We start from the raw sequence: 16,979 nt of genomic DNA, 5'->3' as shown, positions 1-16,979 counted from the left end.
CACACAAAAAAACCCATCTGCACTCTTTCAAATTGCTAATGACCTTCTGTACCAAGACTGTGTTTTACTGCATAGTGGCAGTCAAACTTTTGAGGATTTTCTCTCTAGATTATAGTAAAAAATAGTTAATGACCACATTGCAAAATCTGTGCACAAAAAAACTCCACTTTCCTTCAGCAAAATAATGATGTCTGAAATGTAAGAAGAAAGGTATGTAGCTTGATAAATCTATTCACCTATATGCATTTTATTAGTTAAATGTACAGATGGCAAGGGCTGTAGAAAGTTGGTGCTTAAAAGGGCACTCCAAGAACAGTGCTCAGAAGAAGACAGAGCCTCTATCCCAGGGGTAGGCAACCTATGGCACATGTGCCAAAGGCGGCACACGTGCCAAAGGCGGCACACAAGCTGATTTTCAGTGGCACTCACACTGCCCAGGTCCTGGCCACCGGTCCCGGGGGCTCCACTGCTGGCCTGGGGTACCGACTGCCAGCCCCCTGCCAGCCAGGGTTCCACCCACCGGCCCCAGGTCCAGCCACTGGTCAGGAGGGCTCTGCTGTCGGCTGAGGGTCCCAGCCGCCGGCCCAGGGCTCTGCAGCCACCCCCAGCTGTGTCCCACTGGCCCCAGCCTGGGACAGTGAGGGCTTGGCTACACTTGAGAGTTCCAGCGCTGGTGAAGGCTTTCCAGCGCTGCAATTTAGTAACTGTCCAAACCTGCAAGGCACATCCAGCGCTGCAACTCCCTGGCTGCAGCGCTGGCTGAACACCTGGTCTGCTTGGGGTGTAGCGAGTGCAGCGCTGGTGATCCAGCGCTGCTCATCAAGTGTGGACACACACCAGCGCTGTTATTGGCCTCCAGGGTATTAGCAGATATCCCAGAATGCTTTTAACTAAATTACTCTCTTTGTTTTGTTATGCAGCCTCTCTTTGTTTTGTTGTGAACTCGGAGCGCTGCTCCGGGAGCTGCTTATCTAAAAAACAAACACAGCTCCTGTTTGCTGTGATCAATCTGTACTTGACTGTGAACAATCAAATGAGATAACCCCTGTGAATGAGGCAGGCAGGGAGTGAGTGTTTGCTTGACAGAGAAACAGCGGGGGCAGAGGGGAAAACGGGAGTCCGTTGGATGCAGGCTGTTTGCAGTTAAGAGTTAAGAGTAAGGGGTCGGGAACATTTTCTGATTTTGCAAGGCAGGAAGCTAACACACAGTGTTGGCTCCAAAAATCCACACTCTCTCTCTCCCCCGCTCCCTGGCACACTACACCCCACCCCCTCTTTTGAAAAGCACGTTGCTGCCACTTGAATGCTGGGATAGCTGCCCATAATGCATCACTCCCAACAGCGCTGCAAATGCTGCAAATGTGGCCACACACCAGCGCTGGTAGCTGTGAGTGTGGCCACACACCAGCGCTGTTCCTACACAGCTGGATGACCAGCGCTGTAAACTCCCAGCGCTGCAACTCTCAAGTGTAGCCAAGCCCTGAGGGGTGCAGAAAGGGGCAAGAGGGGGTGCAGCTCAGCACCCTACCTTAAAAATTGTTCCAGTGCCACTGTACTCGGATATTTTTAAGTCCTGATTTGCTGCTTACATCACTATCACATCAAGTGGAACAGCACACTGCGTTTGATGTTGAGATTAGAATGTACATGCAAGAACTGGAATCAGAATTTTCTGACAGATTTCAAGATTTCCAGCGATTTGGCCCAATCCTCTCTTTTCTAATTAAACCTGAAAAGTTCAATGAAAGCGACTTATGTGTCTGTATTTCACTGGATGGGTGTTGAAGATTTCGAAATGCAGCTCATTCAGTTAAAAAGCTCAGAAGTGTGAGCATCAAAGTTTGGATATCTGCAGAGTGCCCTTCAAGCAATGAGAGAGAGATCATGGGGCCTCTATTCTGACCTGCTGGATGTCCCTGCCAGTGAAATTTAACTGTTTGAAGAAAATTGCGTTTGCAATGCTTTCAGCATTTGGATCCACATACCTGTGTAAACAGGTATTTTCACACATGAAATATGTCCTCTGTCCCTCTCAGCGCCTGTTAACAACTGATCACTAAGAAGCCTGTGTGCAGCTTAAATCATCCAAATACGTGCCAGACATTGGAAAACTCAGCAAGGAAAAGCAAGGGCAAGGATTACACTAAACTGATAAGATCTGAATTTTAATTTAAATGAAGCTTCAACATTTTAAAAACCTTATTTACTTTACATACAACAATAGTTTAGTTATATATTATAGACTTATAGAAAGAGACCTTCTAAAAATATTAAAATGTATTACTGGAATGTGAAACCTTAAATTACTGCAAATAAATGAAGACTCGGCACACCACTTCTGAAAGGTTTGTGGACCCCTGATCTATCCTGTGCAGCTCAAAAGCTCTACAGGGGGGATATGAGGCAGGAGCAATGAGCCAACCTTCCCACTCAATCCCTGCAAGTAGAATAAATTGTCTGACTAATAACTCAATGATTATTTACTGAAGGTTTATTGGTGTATGATACATGGGGATACACAGTAACTTATTCACATTAATGCAAAAAGGTAAGCAAAATAACTCCTCCCCCCCCCGCACCCCCATCTGTAAGCATGCTTAACTGAGGACTACATATGACATGTAAATTTGAGATAAAGTTATCAAAAAATTGAATGTGAAAAGGTATACATTTTGATATACTCAAACAACGAAGAGAATTTTACTAACTTAACATGCATGCATGCACACAAGGACTCATAAGAATGAGAAATTTAAATTCCAGAGATAACTTTCCAGAAAAGTTAGAAGTATCTGAAAATAAGGGATTAGACTGAAAGTACTGCCTCAACCAGAACTTCAGCATTTCTACAATGACAGGCTAATTCTAATCTAAACAGGTATTTTAGAAAACATCTGCAACATTTATAAAACATTCACATAAAATAGAGTGTTTGTAAATAATTTTTTTATTGCAGATTATCTTTCAGTTACTGGAAAAATCAAATGCACTTCATAGCACCTTCCAACTGAAGACCTCCAAGCATTTCTTGCACTAAGCCTCAACCAGTCCTGGATGGTTAAGTATTATCCCCAAATTTTAAATGGCAAAACTACCACAGAAACTTCTAAAATTTTCAAACTAAGATTCCTAGAGATTCTGAGCACCTGCTCAGAACCCAATGAGAGGTTCAGGACTCTGATCCACTGAAAAAAATCAGGCCAGACATGTCTAGGTTTAGTCAAAGTGTTAACGTGCTGGCTTTTGTGACACTGGGTAACTAATTTAGGAAGCATTTGGGTGAACACTGGAACAAAGGAGGCAGCATTCTCTAATACTTACAGATAAGGCCTCAGAGGCTCTTAAGAACCACTGTAATATGTACTTCCATACCTTTGGTGTGAAAGCATCTTCACATTTTTCACTGAGCTGAAATTAGATTCTGCCTGGAAACTTAGCAGGAAAAGATTAGGCTATTGAGCTATTTACTATTTCATTTGCTCATTTCTTACCGTTTAATAATGCATAAAAAACCCTCAGATTCAAGTTACTATACAAGTGTCACGTTCGCGTTGGTTTGGAAAACAATCGACTCCCGAATGCACAGGTCAGCTCTCCTCCCCTGGCCTATGGTGATTGCGCTGCTTGACCTGCTTTTGCCGGACACCGCCACCATACTGTGCTGTGTTTGCTGCGGAGCGCATGCACCAAGAAATCACAAAGCCTCATCCTGCAGCGTGCACACACTCCACAGCAGGAGCAGTGCATGCAACTGCGGCCATACCAACCTCACAGGAAGGAGAAGAGCCAAACTGAGCCCAAGGGGATCAGTTGTTTTCCAACCTGACACAAACCTGTAGTCGGAAAATGACTCGATCCTCTCGGGCTTGGGTCAGTTTGGGTCTGGGTTAAAAAATCAGGCCCAACAATCAGGCCTGAGCAGAGCTCTAGAGGTTACCTTAAAATGCACAAGATACTCAGACCAATAATGTAGCCTGTAACCAATATCTCCTTTAGGTAAAAGGACATCTGCTCAATTTCCCTTTTGCTAAATGTAAATGCTAGTGAGAAAAAGCAGTATTGTGCAGGATGACAAACCTGTTTTAGTTGCGTGGTGATTCTGGCAGATTCACCCCAAATGGGGTGGGAGCCTGAGTATATGGAAAAGATTGTGTAAATGAATGGTTGATGCCTAATACAAGGCTTTGTGAAACAGCTGTATACAACAGTACCACAACATCCCTGAGACACTGTGCTCTTGAATGCTACGACAGTGACAAAATCCTGTTATTCGTCTCTAGCACCTGTCTGTTACTCTTTGCTCTACATCCTTCAGAAAACTCTCTCAACCCTACATAAGCCTGATGTTCAACTCCTGGGAGAGGGAGAACTTTCCATTATTCAAGCTACTTCTTTTGGCTTGTGTTCGAAGTAGCACTGTTGAGTTCAGAGACCCATGTCCAGCCTCTCTCTGCCAACGATAGGGTGACTATGATATATTGCTTAAAGTTTTATGGGAGTAAGGGTTAGTAGTGAGGAGGACAGTAAATGAGAGGGAAAAATTGAAAGATCTGAGAAACCCTCCTTCCCTCCACAAAAAGAAAGACCTTAAAATATCAGCAGGCACTTTCAAGAGTAGAGAGGAATTTGGTGCTAAATGTTCACTGCTTACATTAAGAGTGAAACTTTCCTAGCAGATGCATCACAAGCTATAAAAAATGTCCAGAGGATGACAAGCAACTGGCTATGAGCAAGCACAGTGATACTGTAGGATCACTATGGGTGTAGGCAACTGAGAATCCTCCTGAAAATCCCCCCCACACACACACACATCCACCCCCCCCCACACACACACACAATTTACTTCAGTATGCATCTAAATGCAGAATCCCTCACCCTCAGTACAGTAGAACCTCAGCATTACAAACACCTCAGGAATGGAGGTTATTCGTAACTCTGAAATGTTCCTAACTCTGAACAAAACCTCATGGTTGTTCTTTCAGAAGTTTAAACTGAACACTGACTTAATACAGCTTTGAAACTTTACTACGCAGAAGAAAAATGCTGCTTTTAACCAGCTTAATTTAAATGAAACAAGCAGAGAACAGTTTCTTTGCCTTGTCAACAATTTCTTTAAAAAAGGGGGGGGGAGGGGTTAAAGTAGTTTATGTTTAACACAGTACTGTACTGAATTTGTTTTGGGTTGTTGTTTTTTTTGTCTGCTGCTGCTGCATGATTGCATACTTCTGGTTCCAAATGAGGTGTGTGGTTGACCAGTTAGTTCTTAACTCTCGGGTTCTGCTATATTCTGCCAATCCTACAGTCATACAGTTCAGTTTACAGTTCAACTCTAAGTTAGACAAACTGTTAAAAATAGGGAGCAATTTTATGTTGGCGCAATCTGAGCTTTTGGCATTTAAAAGTTGGTTTAAAGGGTTATTTTAGTATAACGTTCACATCCTTCTATCTCCCCAGAGGAGGCATCATAGTAGAATGGAACCAAACAAAATTCTGCACCCTGAATAGTTTTCATGCTGGCAGGATGTACAGACAGCTTGCAGTATACATTCTCCCCCACCCCCCATTTGACAAAAAAAAATTGCCTAACAAATGCAATTTCAAAGCACTAAAAACACGAGCCACACAAGCTTACTACTTACACGAACGTTTTACAGCAGCACATCTGCTCACTGGTCTGAGCAATGGTTACTGATTGCATAGACCAAACATTCTTTGTATTAGCTACTTACATAGTAGCAGACTGATTTTAGTTTGGAAGAATTCTATTTTTTATTAACTCCTGTCTATATCTGAGATATTGTTGAGCCTTTTGTTTTGTTTTATGATTGCACCATTATATATTGCAGATCAACAAATGTAGTGGGCCCTATCCAGAGCGTTGAACTTGCTCCCCCTTTGACTTCTGTCTTAGATCCTCTCTCTTCAGTTCATCTTTGTTCCCAAATGTATTCATCTCATAGATTTTTTTAAGGCCAGAAGAGACTATTAGACCATCAAGTCACAGATCATACAATTTCACCCAGTTAGCCCTGCACCAAGCCCAATTACTTGTGTTTGACTAAAGCATAATTTTTATCTAGCTAAAGCATATCTGCCAGAAAGGTATCCAGCCTTGATCTGAAGACATCAAGCAATGTCTACCTCCCCTGCCAGTTTGTTCCAATGGTGAGGCTGGCACCCTGACTGTTAGAAATGCGTGCCCTATTTTTAGTTAGAATTTGTGTGGCTTTCATTTCCAGCCATTGGTCTGTGTTATGTCTTTCTTCACAAGAGTATAGAGCCCTTTAGTACCTGGTATTTTCTGCTCAAGAACATACTTAAACGTCACAATCAAGTCATCTCTCAAATGTTTCGTGAACTGATTGAATTTAAGTCTCTCAGTGCAATGCATTTTTTCCAGCCCTCAAAACATTTTTCTTTTCTGCACACCTCTCCAATTTTTTAACATTCAACAAAAATGTTGACACCAGAATTGTACACAGTATTCTAGTATCAATCTCACCAATGCCATATACAGAGGTAAAATCACCTCCCTACTGCTACAGAACTGTTGCATCTTATGCAGGGGTTAGGTTCTAAAGTCAGTGCGTAAGGCGAAAATCGCATATAGTCAAAACCCCAGACCAGCAGCAGGCTGAGCTGGCCGGCGTCTGGAACCCCAGACTGGCTCAGCCCGCTGCCAGTCTGGGGTTCTGTCCGCCAGCTCCTGCCAGCCCGGGACATGGCCCCACTCAGCCCACTGCCGGCCTGGGGTTCCGTCCATCGGGCTGAGCAGGGCCGGCGGCCAGGACCCTGGCTTGCAAGGGGCCAGCAGCCGGAACCCCAGACCAACAGCGGGCTGAGTGGCTCAGCCAGCTGATGGGTCTGGAGTTCTGTCCACTGGCTCCTGCCAGCCGGGGGCCACAGCCCCACTCAGTCCGCTGCCAGCCGGGGTTCCGTCCATCCAGCTGAGCGGGGCTGGTGGCCGGGATCCCAGCTTGCAAGGAGCTGGCGGACGGAACTCCAGCCCCGCTCAGCCTGATGGACGGAACCCCAGGCCGGCAGCAGACTGAGTAAGGCTGTGGCCCCCGGCTGGCAGGAGCCGGTGGACAGAACCCCAGACCGTGCATAGTTGAATTCATGCAAGTTAAATGCGCGTATGATGCAACTCCATTGTTTATAGTTACATCCAAGTTTTAGAACAGTCTCTTTTTGCCATAGCACCACATTGAAAGCTCTTGTTAAGTTGCTTGTCCACTATGACCCATAAATCCTTTTCAGAGTCACTGCTTTCCAGGATACTGACCCGTATACAGTAGGTATAACACACGTTCTTTATATGACCTTATATTTGGTCATATTACAACATTTTTGCCCAGCTTATCAAGCGATCCAGATTGCTCTATATAACTGTCCTCATTTTTTACCACTACTGGAATTTCCTACGCCAGCGCTCAAGAACTGAAGAGACCTTGGGCTGGCTAGGGGATGGGGAGGACAACAGAACTGCGGTAACCGGACTTTTGGTGTCCGGTCAATATTTCTGATTGGAGACTATACAGGTCCTCTTAAAACCAGACTTTCCTGTCGAAATCCAGATACCTGGCAACCCTAAAAGGAAAGCAGAAGATAGACAGTTAACTGAACACAGATATCCCCCACACCACCGCCCCCCCAGCACAAGAAGAACAACTCCACATGGACTGCTCCTGAGGGTCAAAATGACAGTGTGGACCTATACACAGAATGCTTCCACTGACGTGCACGGACAGAAATTCTGGAAAAACAACATTGCTTGCCTTATATAACCTAAGTTGTGCAGAACACAATGCCATCCACAGCCTCAGAAACCACCCTGACATTATAATCAAAGAGGCTGATAAAGGAGGTGCTGCTGTCATCATGAACAGGTCTGACTACCGAAAGGAGGCTGCCAGACAACTCTCCAATACCAAATTCTACAGGCCACTTTCCTCAGATCCCACTGAGGAATATACTAAGAAACTGCATCATCTACTCAGGACATTCTCTACACTAACACAGGAACAAATCAACATACCCTTAAAGCCCCGACCAGGGTTATTCTATCTACTACCCAAGATCCACAAACCTGGAAATCCTGGATGCCTCATCATCTCTGGAATTAGCACTCTCACTGAAGTACTGTCCGGATATGTAGACTCTACTCAGACGCTACACCCCCAGCACTCCCAGCTATCTCCGTGACACCACTGATTTCCTGAGAAAACTACAATGCATTGGTGATCTTTCAGAAAACACCATCCTAGCCACCATGGATGTGGAGGCTCTCTACACAAACATCCCACACACAGATGGAATACAAGCTGCCAGGAACAGTATACCTGATGATGCCACAGCACAACTGGTTGCTGAGCTCTGTGACTTTATCCTCATGAACAACTATTTCAAATTTGGTAATATATACCTCCAGAACAGTGGCACCACTATGGGCACCAGCATGGCCCCACAATATGCCAACATTTTTATGGCTGACCTGGAACAACGCTTCCTCAGCTCTCGTCCACTCATGCCCCTTCTCTACCTACGCTACATTGATGACATCTTCATCATCTGGACCCATGGGAAGGAGACTCTGGAAGAATTCCACCACGATTTCAACAGCTTTTACCGCACCATCAACCTCAGCCTGGACCAATCTACACGGGAGGTCCACTTCTTAGACACCACAGTACAAATAAACGATGGTCACATTACCATCACCCTATACCGAAAACCCACCAACCGCTATGCCTACCTTCATGCCTCCAGCTTTCATCCCAGACACACCACACGATCCATCGTCTACAGCCAAGCGCTGAGGTACAACCGCATTTGCTCCAACCACTCAGACAGAGACCAACACCTACAAGATCTTCACCAAGGATTCTCAAAACTATGATACCCGCACGAGGAAATAAGGAAACAAATCAACAGAGCCAGACGTGTACCCAGAAGCCTCCTGCTGCAAGACAAGTCAAAGAAAGAAACCAACAGAACTCCACTGGCCATCACCTACAGTCCTCAGCTAAAACCTCTCCAATGCATCATCAGTGATCTACAACCCATCCTGGACAATGATCCCTCGCTTTCACAGGCCTTCGGAGGCAGGCCAGTCCTCGTCCACAGAAAACCCGCCAACCTTAAGCATAGTCTCACCAGCAACCACACACCACACCATAGTAACTAACTCAGGAACCAATCCATGCAACAAACCTCGATGCCAACTCTGCCCACATATATACACCAGCAACACCATCACAGGATCTAACCAAATCAGCCACACCATCACCGGTTCATTCACCTGCACGTCCACCAATGTAATATACGCCATCATATGCCAGCAATGCCCCTCTGCTATGTACATCGGCCAAACTGGACAATTCCTACGTAAAAGGATAAATGGACAAAAGTCAGATATTCGGAATGGCAATATACAAAAACCTGTAAGAGAACACTTCAACCTCCCTGGACACACAATAGCAGATTTAAAGGTAGCCATCCTACAGCAAAAAAACTTCAGGACCAGACTTCAAAGAGAAACTGCTGAGCTTCAGTTCATTTGCAAATTTGACTCCATCCGCTCAGGATTAAACAAAGACTGTGAATGACTAGCCAAGTACAAAAGCAGTTTCTCCTCCCTTGGTGTTCACACCTCAACTGCTAGAACAGGGCCTCATCCTCCCTGACTGAACTAACCTCGTTATCTCTAGACTGGATCTTGCCTGCATATTTATACCTGCCTCTGGAAATTTCCACTACATGTGTCTGACGAAGTGGGTATTCGCCCACGAAAGCTTATGCTCCAATACATCTGTTAGTCTATAAGGTGCCACAGGACTCTTTGGAACTTTATTAGTTACAGCAGACTTTCCATGCACAAGGAACATGGATACAAAGGATTGAGGGGTTGCAGCTGTTACAAGAAACTACATTTGGGGGGTGGGGTTACTGGTTGCTGTTTCCTCCCACTCCACCGTCCTATCTGCACTGCATTCTATTCCAGAGTAAGGAGCCACTTCAAATTGTTGTGCCTTTCAGTTCCAGAGTTTAAGGAGTGCCTTCCACAAGAACAGAGCATGGTACATTATATTTTATTGGAGTAACTTCTGTTGGGGAGAGAGACAAGCATTTGAGCATACATAGAGCTCTTCTTCAGGTCTAGAAAACTAACTCTATAAGTGGAGAAGAATAGCAGTAGAGACAAGGATGGAGTAACAGCAGTAGGAGAAAGGGAGAAAAGTTGCTTCTCTCTCTCTCGACTGTCACCGGGTTCTAGTGCTTGTGGTAATTTATTAGATTTTTATGTTTGATTCTCAATCTTTAGACGGAATTCAGTAGCTAACCCCTCTCCCTCTTCCCCCAGATCCTTAACTGCTTAGCGTGGGTTAGCCCTTAAGGACATAGAGAGCTGGCTTATTATAGAAGCTTCCATTAACTTTTGAAACTTCAGATTGTAACTCGTATGTGTGATTAACCTTGTAAATAACTCGCTGGTTTCTTTCCTATTTTAATAAATCTTTATATAATTTATTATAAGATTGGATAGAAGCATTGTCAGTTGGATCTGGGGTAAATGACTGATCCCTTGGGACTGGAAGTAACCTGAATATTGCTGAAATTCTTGTTATAAGGGACCATCTATCACAAAGGTATGCTCACCTGGATGGCAAGACAGATAGGTGTACCCAAGTGAACATGTTTAGGCTGTTAGAGTGCCTAAGGAGTTTGTGTGTGATAATTGGCTGGTGAAATCTAACACTGGAAAGGACACAGAGTTCACGGCCAATTTGCGGTTTGTACCATGGTTCCTAACAGGCTGCCCTGAGGATAGTAGTCATGCTCAAATCACTTATTTTGATACTTTTTTATTAATCAAGTATTATTTTTTTATACACTACACTGGCACAGAGTGCTTGGGGGAAAAAAAGAGGAAGGAAGTTGTATTCAAAGCTTTTAATAAAGTAAAAAACTCCTATCACATGAAAGCAATAGCAAATAAATTGATACATATACTAAAGCACTAGACAGCATTGCATTTCCTCAGCATGTCATCATGTGACACAAGGATATGGGCGCACAAGGCATCCCTTGTTTCCCTTACTCACCAGGACCTAGTTCCAGTAATGACAGGGGCTCTTTGTCTGTACCAGGCCTGCAAATCAGTAGTGTCTTGAGACCACTCCTGGTGAAAGCTCTTGCCTATTTCCTTCCAGCTGTTGTGTAGGGCACAGCACACCATAGCAATACACATGGCATTAGAAATACTGGCATTCAAATGGGTATGCAGGTGAGTGTTATCCTGCCTTCAGTTGGCCAACTGCGCATTCTGTCACCATCCTGCTACTCTGTGTGCAATTAAACCTCTCTCTTCCAGGTGCTCTTATATCATGGTACAGTTTCATGATCTGTGCCAACAGAGTAAAAACAACAGTGGGTACAGACACCCCATTCATAACCATGTTATTTGAACACAAAAGGACCTTATTCCCTCCTAACAAGTAAATGCCAAATCACCTTAGCACCCTTGCCAGTGTATCCCACACTGGTATTAATAAACTTGCCTTTATGGTTGGTCAATACCTGAACAACAATCAAGTAATATTCTTTACAGTTGACATGTTTATGTGCTCCTTGTGATGAGCAAACCATGGGCACACATGCATCATCAGTGATCCCAGCACTGTTCAGGAACCCCATTCTCTCAAAGCCAGCTATTACTTCAGGCACAATAGCTATGTCCATAACCCATAGATAATCAACAGCAATAACTGCCTCACAAATCACCACCACACCACTAACTGTCAACTTGCCAACACCAAACTGGTTAGCTATGGATCTGTAGCAGCTAGGGATAGCCAACTTACAGATGGTGCTAACACCCCTCTTCTGGACTGATACCAGCCACCCTTGTTTTGGATAGTCTGGTGCTGGAGGATTGGGCCAAGCCCTAACAGATATCCACGAAAGTGGCTGTCCTCACACAGAACTTCTGGCGCATCCCAGGTCTGCATGACAATGTAGTCCCACTCTGTGCTTGTGGTCCTGCACCAGATGTATTGCTCTTCACAGGGGGAATCTGCAGCAATTACAGTATGCAGCAGCTGTCTCCACTCTGCCATAACATCCAGCCAGCATGATTGCCTAAAGACCTGCTACTGCCACCTGCCTCCAGCCACTGCTGAAATGACCTCAAACATGCCCCATACCTTCAATCCACATCCTGCTCCAATAACAGCACAGCCAAAAGCAGGAACAGTTAATCCACTGGTGCTAGATCCAGTGCCCTCCCCCGCGTTTACCTAGAGCTGCTCCGGCTGGACGCGCACCGGGGGCAGGGCAGGCTTCCTGCCTGCCTGCCCTTCCTCTGTGACGCTCCAGGAAGCTGACGGAACCTGTGGAAGGAGGGGCGTGGGGGGTGTGGCTGTTGCTTCAGGCACCACCCCCAGCAGCTCCCATTGGCCGGAAATGGGGAACCACAGCCAATGGGAGCTGCTGGGGGCAGTGCCTGAAGCAACAGCCACACACACCCTGCGCCCCTCCTTCCCCAGGTTTCGTCGGCTTCCCAGAGCAGCGCGGAGCCCACCCCACAAACCCCTCCTGCAGCCGAGCCCCCTGCCCTGAGCCCCGACACATCCTGCACCCCTGCTGCACCCCAACCCACTGCCCTGAGCCCCTGCTGCACCCCTCCTGCACCCCAACCCTCTGCCCTGAGCCCCCTGCTGCACCCTGAGCCCCTGCCCTGAGCCCCCTGCTGCACCCTGAGCCCCCTCCTGCACCCGACCCCCTGCCCTGAGCCCCCGCTGCACCCCGAGCCCCTGCCCTGAGCCCCCGCTGCACCCCGAGCCCCTGCCCTGAGCCCCCACCGCACCCCCAGCCCCTGCCCTGAGGCCCCCCCGCACCCCGAGCCCCTGCCCTGAGCCCCCGCCGCACCCCGAGCCCCTGCCCTGAGCCCCCGCCGCACCCCGAGCCCCTGCCCTGAGCCCCCGCCGCACCCCGAGCCCCTGCCCTGAGCCCCCGCCGCACCCACACCCCTCCTGCACCCCCTTGGGGTAGGGAAGGGGTGGGAGGAGGTGGGGCAGGGACGGGGCCTCATGGAAGGGGTGGAGTGGGGGCGGGGCCGATGGCAGTGGGGGGAGTTAACGTGGCCTTCGGGCCAATGTACTAGTCCTCATGTGGCCCTCGTGGTCATTTGAGTTTGAGACCCCTGCCTTAGCACAGAAGTGACAAGTATGCACAGCTGGAAGTCCCTCAGTTTAAAGTGCTGGAGATTTAAGGAAACTTCTGCACAGCACAGGTGCTCAGGAAGGACAGACAATTTCTTCCACAACACACATGAAACAATTCTTAGAGGGACTCAAGTTAGTCAGGTACTAAAGACTTTGGAATTCACCCCCAGAAATCTTAGCATTGAACCCAAGTAACCTGCAGTGCCAGTGTGGATGTGGCTACAAGGGTATGAGTCAAGTGCAGCTCTGCAGAGTGGGTGTCTGCAGGCAGACTTGGCTAATCCGGGTACCAGGAAGCTTGAGATTGGGGAGGGGCAGATTTTATTTATTTTTAATGCTATGAGAAATATATTTAGAAGTTCAAGTGTAGCTGCAATTACCACCTGTTTGATAGCTCACAAAAAAAAAGCGCATCACCACCTTGGTGTCTTAATGTATTCTGAGGTATACATAACAAATTATAGCAAGGTTTATTCAATCATTCCATAGTAGCTAAGAACAAAATAAATGCGTTAATTAAAATCAGAAAGCAGTTACTTGCCAACACACTATTCCCACTGGTAAAAAGTGTGACTGGAACATGCATATACTGGATTATAATCATACAAAAAAACAAATACATACATAGTATCGCTGTACTATGCCCTGTTACTGTATACAAAACAGAAAATAAGTATTCAGAACGATTGCTACACACAAATTTCAGAAAATATTTTACAAATATCTATCACTAAACTCCTAAACTCTTTCTATAGTATCCTTCTCATCTTAAAATATTGCCATTTATGCATCTAAATCAAGTTCTCTCCTATATGTCCTGTCCCACCTGTGCCGGATGTGAAGCTGCTCTGTAATCATCTATGAATACCATATGGTTACCTGGTTATTAGGGTCTTTACTGTATGGGTAACTCAACAGGGTTGTTGGAAAAATAAGCAGGAAGTGAAACAATGGCTTGAGATAAGCCACCCAATCCTCCTCTCCACAGACACTTCAAAGTTGTTTAGACTTTAGAGAAACACCCAAGCTATTAGCTGTGAATATTCTATCTTCAGGCTCCTTACAAAACTTGTTTTACAACATGGGCCCAATGCTGGGAGCCAGCAGATAAACTGCACTATCAACAGTTAAAATGATTCAGAGGCCAGTCCTGTTGTTGCTGGGGAGCTGTTCAAGCTGACATCCAGGGCTTGCTGGGGTGTCTAAGGGTACGTCTACACTACCCGCCGGATAGTGATCGATCTATCGGGGATTGATTTATCATGTGTAGTGTAGATGCAATACATTGATCCCCGATCCCTCTTCCGTCAACTGCTGAACTCCAGCTCGGCGAGAGGCGGAAGCAAAGTCAATGGGGAAGTGGCAGCCGTCAATCCCGCACTGCGAGGACGCAAAGTAAGTGATTTTAAGTCGATCTAAGGGCTTGGCTACACTTACAAATTTGCAGCGCTGCAGCAGGGTGTGAAAACACACCCTCTCCAGCGCTGCAAATTGCGGCGCTGCAAAGCGCCAGCATGGTCAAAGCCCCAGCGCTGTCCGTTATTCCCCACAGGGAGGTGGAGTACGGACAGCGCTGGGAGAGAGCTGGCGCTTTGATTACACTTAGCGCTTCAAAGCGGCAGCGCTTTGAAGTGCTAAGTGTAGCCACAGCCATAGATACGTCAACTTCAGTTATGCTATTCTTGTAGCTGAAGTTGCGTATCTTAGATCGATTTCCCCCAGTGTAGACCAGGCCTAAAGAAGCTAGGCCTAACTGGCCCACAATCACAGAATGGTAGGGCATTAAGTAAGATAGAGAAATAATTTGTAAAAGTCCAAATGCTTTATTCCTATTATTAAACCAAAATATTGTTTAATCTTAAGTCAGATGTCTGGTCACAAACTCCCAAAGAGAAGAACCACCGGTGCTGAATCTAGTCGGACTTGGCTGAGAAAACATACTTGTAACACAGGGTAGTACCACACCTGGTCTAAATGTGGCAGAAATACGGAATTCTACCCCTGTACAGGTAAAGATACAAGGTCTAACACTTTAAGAGGCACACTCAGACAGAGGACAGAGATGCAGTTAGCCCTCCAAGCATAACACCATTCATTTAGTTAAGCATGGAGACAAATTTGCCATGAAATTAACAGCAAATTATGCTTCACTGAAGCCTCCACTAGAGCCTTTGACATTTAGGTATCACACACAGATATACTCTTGACTAGTGAGAAATGCCAGCCCATCTCAGTCTTACTTAATTTCTGTGATATGTTAAAAGCAACTGGTAGGTGTGTATTTATGGTATTTATAATCTGAAAGGAAGAGGCTGGATGAGACCATATAATCTTTACTGCTAGAAACTTTGACCGTGATCAACTATCAGCTATTGATTACACTCTGATTCCAGCCCATTAGGGCTACCAGTACTGCTACGGCTACTAAGTACTATTAACATTCGGTTGTATGGGGATTAGGTTAAATGCTTTAGTGTTTAGTAGTAGAACGATTACAAAAATAAAAGTATCAGAGGGGTAGCCGTGTTAGTCTGGTTCTGTAGAAGCAGCAAAGAGTCCTGTGGCACCTTATAGACTAACAGACGTTTTGCAGCATGAGCTTTCGTGGGTGAATACCCACTTCTTGCATCTGAAGAAGTGGGTATTCACCCACGAAAGCTCATGCTGCAAAACGTCTGTTAGTCTATAAGGTGCCACAGGACTCTTTGCTGCTTCTACAAAAATAAAAGTAACTACAAACCTGAAAAAACCCTTCTCCTTCCAATAGTAATCCTATTGATATCAAAAGGACCAACAGAGCGTGAGTAAGCATTTGCAGTATAGATGCCTAATCCTTTAGGCCTCAATCCTACAAATGCTTATGCACGTCCTTTAATTTTACTCATGTGAGTAGTCCCATGATTTCAACGAGAATACTCCAGTGAATAAAATTAAGCATATGCGCAAGTGTTCACAAGATCAGGGCCTTAGTGAATTATTTCCATACCACAAATGCACAATTGAACTCTAAAACTTAATATAAAATATCATCTGGTTATCCAGTGTTTTCAGTCCTTGACAAGAGAGTAATTTTAGTGTGAGCCATTTAGATGGGTTCATGTATTTTTATTTTATTATTAAATAACATTTATATAATGCTTTTCATCAGTTATCAAAGGCTTTTACAAAAGTAGATAGGTATCATTATACCAATTTTACATGTGGAGAAAATGGGGTAAAGACCAAGATCCCATAAATAGTTAGTGGCTCAGGCAAAAATGGAACCAAGGGTAGACAGGGCTTTATACTATCTAGTAACTACTATAGTGAGATGCTCAAAGATATAGATTTATGATCTATATTTACCTTTCTACTTCACAATCACAGAAGTAGAAAAACTGGAGATCAAAGTGATGTATTATGTCATTTAGACCCAGATCCCACAGCAAGATCCATGAGGATCTACTGAACTGCAGAATTGGTTCCTTTGCTCATTCCCCTGCCAATGCAGGATTGGTCCCTACAGTAATATCTTTAGCGTTTTGTTGAATGTCAGGTTAACTACTGATAACTTTTGTACTGGTGATTTCCATGATCAGCTACAAAACATTTAGTAAAATGCTATTTTAAAAAATTACTTTTTCTTCTTTACAGCAATATTTCCTCCTTTTCCAACAACATAAGGGGTTTGGCTATATTAGAAAATTGACAGAGTTAACACAGTACAATCCCCTTAGTATAAACACAGTTATATCAATAATTTGACACTTTACA

At 45.1% G+C, this 16,979-nt stretch overlaps 1 protein-coding gene across 1 annotated transcript in view; it reads right to left on the bottom strand.

Annotated features, from left to right (window-relative positions):
- The window catches only part of FAM3C (FAM3 metabolism regulating signaling molecule C), a 75,938-nt gene that overhangs the window by 57,473 nt on the left and 1,486 nt on the right, over window positions 1-16,979 (bottom strand). The window lies entirely within an intron of this gene.

This window comes from Mauremys mutica, chromosome 1, assembly GCF_020497125.1.
Source record: "Mauremys mutica isolate MM-2020 ecotype Southern chromosome 1, ASM2049712v1, whole genome shotgun sequence".
Classification (NCBI taxonomy): Eukaryota; Metazoa; Chordata; order Testudines; family Geoemydidae; genus Mauremys; species Mauremys mutica.
Note: the sequence above shows the minus strand (reverse complement) of the source record. Positions and strands in the feature narration are given on the sequence as shown.